The sequence below is a fragment of the Pinus tabuliformis genome, chromosome 3_2 (genome assembly GCF_031772625.1).
Source record: "Pinus tabuliformis cultivar Carrire ecotype Pingquan chromosome 3_2, CPIR1, whole genome shotgun sequence".
Lineage (NCBI taxonomy): Eukaryota > Viridiplantae > Streptophyta > Pinopsida > Pinales > Pinaceae > Pinus > Pinus tabuliformis.
The window spans coordinates 109,764,168-109,774,223 of record NC_142302.1 but is presented as its reverse complement, the minus strand read 5'-3'; positions in this window follow the sequence as shown (position 1 = coordinate 109,774,223).

The window sequence follows — 10,056 nt, the reverse complement described above, 5'->3', positions numbered from 1 at the left end:
ACCTTTTCGCGTGAAACGAAAGGGGTTCCTCACTGGAACAGATGCTCCGAACACAACAGAGCAGTCCTCTCAGCCCGAAAGCAGTCAGAAACAGTAGATCTAGGAAACGACAGCCGCATGCAGTTCTACCGGCTTCAGATTTGGATCACCAACGGACGCGGCCCTCAAATAGCTCTGATACCATGTAGGAATTTATTATATAATTTGCACAATTAATTGCTTCGGCCCAAAAACTAAGACTGAGTCCTTTAGATTGCAGCATACAATTAGCCATTTCCTTTAAGGTGCGATTTTTCCTTTTAGCTACACCATTTTGTTGTGGAGTGTATGGAACAGTATGTTGCATTTGAATTCCATTTTCGGTGCAAAAGTTGATGAATGTGTTTTTAACATATTCTCCACCATTATCAGTTCTTAGCTTAAGAATTTGATGTCCAGATTGTTTTTCAACAAAGGCTTTGAAGGCCAAAAATGTGTTAAATACTTCGCTCTTGAGTTTTAAGAAGTATACCCAAGTGCGTCTGGAGAAATCATCAATAAAAGTTAAAAAATCCGTGCATGAGAGAAACTTATGTAAATTTTCATTCTTTGATTAATAAATTGCCTGAAGTGGCCGCGTTGGCTTAGGCCGTGGACTGTTTCCCTCTTTGAGGGTTTTAACCACGTCAAAAATACTGGTGTATTGATCTGTGATCTGGTTGTGAGCGGTGTCCTTTTGGTGTTCTTTCTGAGGAACTTACCCTGTAAATTCCTACATGGTATCGCACCCCTACTAAGGTTCTAAAGAATATCACTCCAGAAGAAGCTTGGAGTTCCATTAAACCAGATGTAAGTCACTTTCGTGTTTTTGGAAGTGAAGCATGGGCCCATATTCCAGATGAAAAGCATAAAGCTTTAGAACCTAAGAGTGAGAAATGTACTTTTGTTGGATATTCTGAAGATGTAAAAGGTTATAGACTTATTCCATTTAAGTCCAAAAATGTTATCATTAGAAGAGATGTAAAATTTGATGAAAATAAATCGGCCTGCGAGCCTAGTCCGGCGGATGTGCCACCTCTTCCTATCTCTTCTACTTTTGAAAACATTTCTTCTTCAGATGATGAAAGTGGGGATGACAATCCTCCCCCACCTTCTCAGGATCCTCAACTTCCACGATGGGTCCGTGCTACTCGGGATGCAGCAGGTGATCTTGCCGGTGATCCTACAAATCAGCGACGTACACGTTCTCAGTTTGAAAGAGCCTCTTCTTTACTGGCTCAAGCTCCAGTAAATCATGATCCTGACACTTTTGCAGAAGCTTCAGGCCATCCACATTGGGAAGCAGCTATGAATGAAGAATATCATTCATTGTTGGCGAATGATACATGGGATCTTGTTCCTCTACCAAAGGGACGCAAACTTGTTAGATGTAAATGGGTCTACAGAACCAAGTATGGACCAGATGGGAAAGTTGATAAACATAAAGCTCGTCTTGTTGCTAAGGGCTTTTCACAGGTTGAAGGCATTGACTACACTGAAACCTTCTCCCCTGTTGCCAAAATGAACTCTATCCGCCTTGTTCTTTCCCTTGCTGCCTCTTTAAAATGGGAAGTCCATCAGATGGATGTTAAATCTGCCTTCTTGCATGGGGACTTGCATGAAGAAATCTATATGGAACAACCCATTGGCTTCATCCAAACAGACTCCAGCCTTGTATGTCGACTTAAGAAATCTCTTTATGGTCTCAAGCAAGCTCCTCGGGCTTGGTATGCCAAAATGGATAGCTTTCTTTTAGAATCTGGCTTTTCTAAGTGTTATTCTGACAATACTGTCTACACCAAGAAAGTGGGCAACTCTCTTATCATCCTTGTTCTTTATGTTGATGATCTTATTCTTACTGGTAGTGATCCCAACCTTATAAACCATGTGAAGTCCAGCCTTAAAAAGAAATTTGAAATGACAGACTTAGGACACTTACACTATTTTCTCGGTCTTCAAGTCTTGCAATCCAAGGAGGGTATTTCCCTTTCCCGGTCCAAGTATGCTTGTGATATTCTTCGTCATTTTCACATGGAAGACTGTAAGCCAACCCCTTCTCCCTTTCAGTCTGGAGTCAAACTTTCAGTCTCTTGTACTTCTCCTGAAGTTGATGCTACCTTATACCGTCAACTTGTAGGAAAACTCTTGTATTTAACCCATACTCGTCCTGACCTTTCCTTTGCTGTTGGCCTTGTTGCTCGTTTTATGCAAAACCCCCGTGAAAGTCATTGGAAAGCAGCTAAAAGAATACTTCGTTATGTTCGAGGTACAGTACAGTTTGGGATTCATTACAGTGTCAAAGCAGCTCCTCTATTAGTCGGTTTCACTGATTCTGATTGGGCTGGTGACCCTGATGATCGGAAGTCTACTGCCGGTTATGTCTTCACTCTTGGTTCAGGACCTATTACATGGGCTTGTAAGAAACAGGCTGCCATTTCTCTTTCGTCAGCAGAAGTAGAGTATCGTGGTGCCGTGGAAGCTAGTAAGGAAGCCTTGTGGCTTCGTCAGATCCTATCAGAGTTTGGCTTTGTGCAGCAGCATCCAACCACACTTTGGTGTGATAATCAAAGTGCCATTCAGCTATGCAAAGATCCAGTCCAGCATCAGCGCAGCAAACACATTGAACTACACATGCACTTCATCAGAAAGCTCATTCATGACCATGTTCTTGAAGTGCAATATTGTTCAACAGATGATCAGGTTGCAGACATCTTCACAAAGGCTCTCACAGAGGCAAAGTTCACTAAAGTTCGATATATGCTTGGAGTTCAGGAATTTGTCACTAAGGGGGGATAGGCTCTAGTGCCTCCTTCCTTCTCCTATTGTGTCATATTTGTAAATCCTTCAATCCTATCCCAAGTTGTTCTTAAGGGGGGATGTTAGGATATTCCGACACATAGGAAATAGTTAAGTTCAACTTGGTCTAGTATAGAGTTAGGTAAAGTGTGTTTCTTTACCGTTGTACATTTTGTAACTTACAATCCGACGGTCACGATATGTAGTGATCCGACGGTTCACTCTCTCCTCGGTATTACCGACACTTGATCCGTGGCTTGACGCCCGATTAGTCCATGAGTTCTATTTAAAGCGCATGGAGGGTCATTGTTCGAGAAATCCGTGCATGAGAGAAACTTATGTAAATTTTCATTCTTTGATTAATAAATTGCCTGAAGTGGCCGCGTTGGCTCAGGCCGTGGACTGTTTCCCTCTTTGAGGGTTTTAACCACGTCAAAAATACTGGTGTATTGATCTGTGATCTGGTTGTGAGCAGTGTCCTTTTGGTGTTCTTTCTGAGGAACTTACCCTGTAAATTCCTACAAACTAAAGATTAATGATCAATCAAACTTGTTATAATTCCCTAATGGTAGATGAAGTCTATTAAAAAAAATCCTAATAGCTTTCTGTGTTGTAAATTTTGTATTTTTTTGGGCACTTCTATAAGGTATTCAGCTACAATACCTCAGGAAAAACACCTCTGTAAGGTATTTCAACCCCTCACCCTTTTTAGAGGGGGATCCATCTGAAGGGAGGAGGAGGTTCGACAAGTTTTGGGGTTCCTATTAGGGGTGAGGAGCCTATAGTTGTGACTTAGCAAGGGGTCTCATCCCCAAGTATCACCCTTGTAGGTCAAGTGAGTGTGGATATCCCTAGAAAATCAAGCAAGAAGGTTAAATGCACAAAGGTTGGAGAAGTGGTGAAGAATTTGACTCTAGGGGTTGGTCTTCGCTTGGATGAAATTATGGACACAACGGGAAAAGTGTTAGTATTCAAAGTTCGGGGGCATCACTACTCTGCAGCAAGATGGAAATCTTGGGTAAAGGAAGAATGGAGGAAGCTAATTCCTTCTCTTCCGTTCATCAACACTCTGATAAGAGGATGGTTTGCCCACAAATTTAGTAAGGAATCGGAAGCAAGTTGGGTCCTTACTAGATTTTGGAACATTAAAGTTGCGCCTATTTTGTTTAAAAGGCGGTCTCCTATGTTGGATCCTGATCAAGAGCAGCTTGGTGTTGGGTTGGTGTGGGTGTGAATTCCCAAATTGTCGATGCAGTTATGGAGAGAGGATATTTTTCGCTTTATCGAGAATGAGCTTGGGATGTTTTTAGACTATGAATAGTCTTTTATGGAGTCTGGGAAGATGGCTTATGCAAGGATTTTGGTAAATCTCAATACAAGAGAAGGTTTAGTGGCCAGTTTAAATATCTAGTACCAAGAATTTGCCAAAAACCATATTATGAAGGTGTATCGTTCAGGTGTAAAAGGTGCCACGAGGATGGGTATGTGTTAAAATATTGTTCATTGTCATATCGAGGTAGACTAGGGAAGTTGACGCTGAGTCGCGATAATGGGGGCATGTTTTTTTGGTGATAGGATGAGGGCAGGGGATTCTTCAACAACACCTTCTAAAGGAGGATCTCAGGAGCCTCCGGATGCCCGTCGCCTGGTTAATGAAGTTCAGGTGCTGTTTGGTTTTGGGGCTGCTCCATCCTTCTCTGTGAGGTTGTCTGTTAGTGGGGTGTATTCAGTTATTTAGGTACTTCCTCTCATTCTCCCCCTCTATCCTCAATTTTTTTTTAATGTTGCAAGCTCTGTGGTTTCTATTTCATCTACATCTTTGGGCCCTTCTAGAATTCTATATCCTATCCCTTGTCCGGTTGTATCTGAGTCTTCGTGTAGCCCGATCCCTTTTCCTTCTCTTGCATTATTAGATGATTCTTCCTCTCGACCCGAAGGTGGATCTCGTTACAATTTGAGGTACAAATCTAGGTCCCTTTTGCCTCAGGAATCCTTAGGAAGATTTCAGGGTCCTCTGTCTCCCTCTAAATTTTTCAAAATTCCCCGTGGGCATAAGTCCAATATTTCAAAAACTAAAGTACAGGTCAATCAAGATATTGTTGTTGGAAAAAAACACTCTTTCGTAGGGGTTCTTAACGCGGTGAACGCCCCTGTAAATGTTCATAGATGAAGTGCCTATCATTCAATGTTTGAGGATTGGCTAGCTCCTCTAAGTGTCTAGCCTTGAAGCAATTGGTCTTGTTGAATCAGTTGGATGTTATATTTCTTCAAAAAACTTTTGCGTTGTGTTGTGACATATTAAAGATGTTGGAAATATAGTTCCCTGGATGGTGCTTTCTAACTATCAATGCAAAGGGTCGTTTTGGAGGTTTGGCCATGGGTCTAAATCAAAAGATTGTAAAGGATCTTAGTTCTTGGGGATGTGAGGGAGTTCTAGCAGCTGATATTTTTTCTAAAGAATTTGGAGGTGTTCTCACATGGTTAATGTGTATGGTCCTTATCGTGATAGAGTGAATTTTTGGGAATCTCTTATGAGTTGGGATTTTATGAGGGTTGAAAATTTAATTCTAGGAAGAGATGTAAATTTTTCGATGGGCCTATCAAAGATTTGGGGTGTTCATTCCCATGCAGATTCCGTCTCTGATTTATTTTCTCAGATGATTGAGTCTCGTGGCTTTCTTGATGTGGATATAGTTAAGCGATGCCCAATGTGGCACAATAGAAGGGTGGGAGATGTTATGGTTGCTCGAAGAATTCACCAGTTTTTGATAAAATTTACTCTCTTGGCCTCTGTTAGAACTCCTGGAAACTCTCCTAGGTTGTAGCTCGGAGATGCCTAGTAACATATAAATCTTCAATATCGTTCTCTGAAATATTGGAATGGATTGGGGTTTGAATCAAATCAGATGACTGTTTAAACTCTGTTTTCACTCAAGACATGCATGAACACCCTCAACTTGACAAGGCTTTCGACCACTAATGCTCAATAGTTTATAAATTCAATGAATAGGTGGAGAATCCTGACTGTACCAACAGATACATACATAAACACATATAAATGGCTAGCTACAGAAAGTAAATGAAGCTTGCAAATCTAATTTATCAACGCAGAGATAAGATGACAGTTATCTGGCATTAGACACAAAAGAAACATGAATAACCTATTCAAGTGCAAGCTTAGAACCGAGGAGAAGATGGCGATTGAACATATAATAGCAAAAGAAGCTTGTATTACTGGAATGAAGATGAGACGCTGGGAGGAACAGAGTATCCACAGTCTCCAAAAGTTGAACCCCTATTCCTTCAGAATTTTGGCCATTTATAGGCTTTTTACAATACTCTCAAGCTCACTGAGGCTCGAGATGTCTTAATCTGTCCCCTCTGTCTTCTAACTACTTGATGCCATAACTAGACAAATATGAGCTCAGAGACCTCTATTTCTAACAAACACGGTAATCAAATTCTGGGAATTTCATCGCGTTGTTAGATGGTGCACTCATGCAGTGCGTTCCATGATCATTTATGTTGGTTCGGTTGCATCGTGCTGTTGTTTTTCCCCTTTCGATCATGTGTTTTGTTATCTCAGTTCAACTGTCCGACTGTCAAAAACACTGAAAAAGCCAACAAATTTCCTTCCCGGGTGACTGGTGGGAAGTGGGGTATGGGGGCCGTTGGATCGGAAGGAATGGGCGGAGGAGATCAATAGGCGAAGGCTTGAAGTCGTGGTGGGAGCGGAATAAGTTTGAGCCGTCAAATCTTAGATGGGCAGATCGAACGACTATCAGGTGGAGGAGGTGCTCGAAGGATAACGCCCAAGAGCGGTTTAATCAAGCAGAATATGGTTTATATCGGACAGTCATCAGGCGGTAAGTGGTAAAGGTCAGAGCCCACCTGATTCCATTCATCGGGCACCACGTAGCAGCGGAGGAGAGAGAGGAAACCACTTTATCGGGTGGGTATCCCTCTCTCTTGTTGCCCGAGCGATATGCGTGATAGCCATTAGATTTGGTGGAAATGATCTAACGGTGGTGATTGGTTTGGAGTGGGTGAGCGTAATTCGTTAGTTGGATGAAGTGTGGACCGTCAGATCAGTGGAAAGATCGACGGTAGGGATCGGAGAATGGAGAGCGCAACGGAAAGGAGATGAACCGAGAGCGGACTCGCTGATTTTTATGAGCGCGGGTGTATAACTTTTGAAATTCAGCTTATGGCCAAAGCGGAGCAAGAGGAGACGTGGACCATCGGAGCTAAAACAGGGGACATTTCCATTAAAATAGTAGCAGTGCACCTCAGGGCTAACACTGGCTCCTTCTGAGGATGAAAGCCTCCCTGTGAGGTTTCAAGAATTGCAGACTACTACCTTTTCAGTAACAACCAAAAACACCTTCCCCCTCCAAATTGTGCAGAATGAAAGTATTGTTCATCTGAACTTGAGCAATGACAAATGGTCCCGTCCATAAGGCATCAAATTTACCATGGTTGCCCTTCTTTTCCTTCAATGCATCCCATTTGAGAACCCAGTCACCAACCTGAAAACTGTCCATTTTTTCCTTTCTATCAAAGGTTTCTTTGATCTTCTTCTGATGAATTCTTGACTTCTCAACTAGTTGTTCTCTGATCTGTTGTAATTCAACCAAGTTACTCATTCTCCTTGCCATGTCGTTCTCTTCATCCTGTTCTTCTTGCAAGAATTTGGCCACAGGAAGAATCAGCTGGATAGGAAAAACAACATCAGCACCATAAACCAGCTTAAATGGAGAATTTCCTATGGACTTCTTGTTGGTAACTCTGTCAACCCATAGTGTAAACTTCAACTTGGAATCCCAGTTCTTTTTGTTGTTCTCCAGCGGTTTTTTTATTATCCTTACAAGACTCTTGTTAGATGATTCTGCCAGGCCATTGCCTTGAGGATCATATGAGGTAGAATGCATCAATTGAATGCCCATGGATTCACATGTGTCCACCAATTCTTCTGCCCTGGAAGTTGCTGCATTATCAGTGACTAGTTTGGTTGGGCAACCAAATCTGGTGAAAATATTCTCATTCAAGAACTTTATGATAACCTGATGATTAGCATTTTTAGTGGGTATCGCTTTAATTCATTTGGTGAAATAATCAGTGGCTACCAAGATCCATTTGTGATGGCCACTAGAATGTGGATTGATCTCGCCTATGAAGTCTAAGCCCCACTGCTGGAAGGGACCATTGGCGTGTACTGGCTTCAAGGGCAAAGATTTTAGCTGTCGTCTTCCTGCAAACCTCTTACATTTGTCACAAGACTTCACAATAAAACACATCAGAGAACAGAGTAGGCCAATAATACCCAACTTTCAGGATCTTGTGGGCTGTGGTTTTCCTTTAATGATGCCCTCCACAGATGCTAGAATGGAACTGGTGCATGACTTCCACAGATTGTCCTTTTTCTAGACATCTCAAGAGGATCCCTGATGGGTCTTTCCAATAAAGCAGGTTTTTATTAATGCAGAATTTGGCTGATCTGAGCTTAATGGCCCGGGCTTGACTTGAGCTATTCCCTGGAGGGACTTCTAGCTTCTGCAAAAAATGAACTACACTGGAATACCATTCACAGGTGGCTAGATTTTTAGCCAAAGATTGATTCTACTCTTGCTCTTTTGTTGCTTCCTCTGTCCGCTCACCACCTGAATTTGAACCTATGATGTCTAAAAAACTGCAATTTTCCTTAGCCATAAGCTTAGCCAAGCCCTGGCCTTTGACAAGCTTGGTGGGCTTCACCTCTATGTTGAACTCTATGAATTTTGCAATCCATTTAGCTCTCTTTCCATCAATATTTGGCTGAGTTAGGACATCTTTTACTGAGGCTGAAGGTACATGCGCAACCACTTTGGAATGCAGAATATAAATTCTAAATGCCTTTAGAGATTTTATGAGATCATAAGCTTGCTTTTCAATAAGGTCATACCTTAGTTCAACCTCCCTCAGAGTTTTGCTGAAAAAGACCACAGGGTGCTCTACACTTTCATCATTTTTCTACAATAGAACTGTTGCAAGTGTATCATAAGAGGCAAAAGAGAAGATGTAAAACTTCCTGGTATAATCCGGACTGATTAGAGTGGGAGCTTCCATGATAGCTTGTTTGATGGCTTCAAAAGATCTTCTTGCACCATCTGTCCATTTTATTTCTGATCCTTTCTTCAACATGGAAGTGATGTGCTTCACTAGCTCTGCAAAATTTGGAATAAACCTCCTAACAAAGTTAATATTACCCAGGAAAGATTGAATGCCCCTTTTTGACCTTGGGATGGACAATGTCTGAATTGCTTGAACTCTTGTTGGATCGATCTTCACACCTTCAGCAAAAACAATATGTCCTAGAAGTTTGCCTTCTTCTAGAGAAAACTGTGACTTCTTTGGGTTCACAGAAATTCCAAATCGTCTGCATTTTAGAAACACCTTCTTCAAATGCTGAAAATGGTCCTTGTGATTGCTGGAAAACACTATTATGTCATCAAGGTAAATAAGGACAAACTTGTCATTCTCTCCCATAAAGGCTATGTCCATGGCCCTCTGAAAAGTAGCCCCAACATTCATCAGTCCAAAAGGTATCTTGGAGTACATGAAAGTGCCCCAAGGAGTAGTGAAGGCAGTCTTTTCCTGATATTTTGGATGTACAACAATCTGATTTTAACCTGAAAATCCATCTAAGAAAGACATGACTCTAGCCCCTGAAACTTTTTGCAGCAAGTGTTCCATCTTAGGCAGGGTGTAGTTGTCTTTTTTAGAGCATTTGTTCAGATTCCTGAAGTTAACACAAAGCTTGATTTCTCGATTCTTCTTTCTTACTACCACAAGGTTAGCTATCCACTTTGAATACCTTAGGGGAACTATGATCTTGGCATCCAACAACTTCTTGATTTCCTTTTCAATCAAAGGCAATAAGAGAGGGCTGATATGTCTTAATTTCTGCTTAAAAGGGATGGTGTTCTTCTCCAGTGGATTCTTATGCTAAATGATGTTGGTGTCATAGGTCCTAAGATCACTGTACTCCCAAGCAAAAATATCAACAAATTGTTTCATCAGGGTACAATACTCAGAACTTTGGGCAGAAGACAAGTGAGTGGACAGATTTATGTACTTTGGATGGGCTGAACTCCCTGCATTATGTCTATGAATTGTAGACTCGTTTTCTATTTTGGCAGGCTTATAAGGTGCATCATTATGATCAAACAACTTGTCTAGGGGCACCAATCCTTTGGGTATATG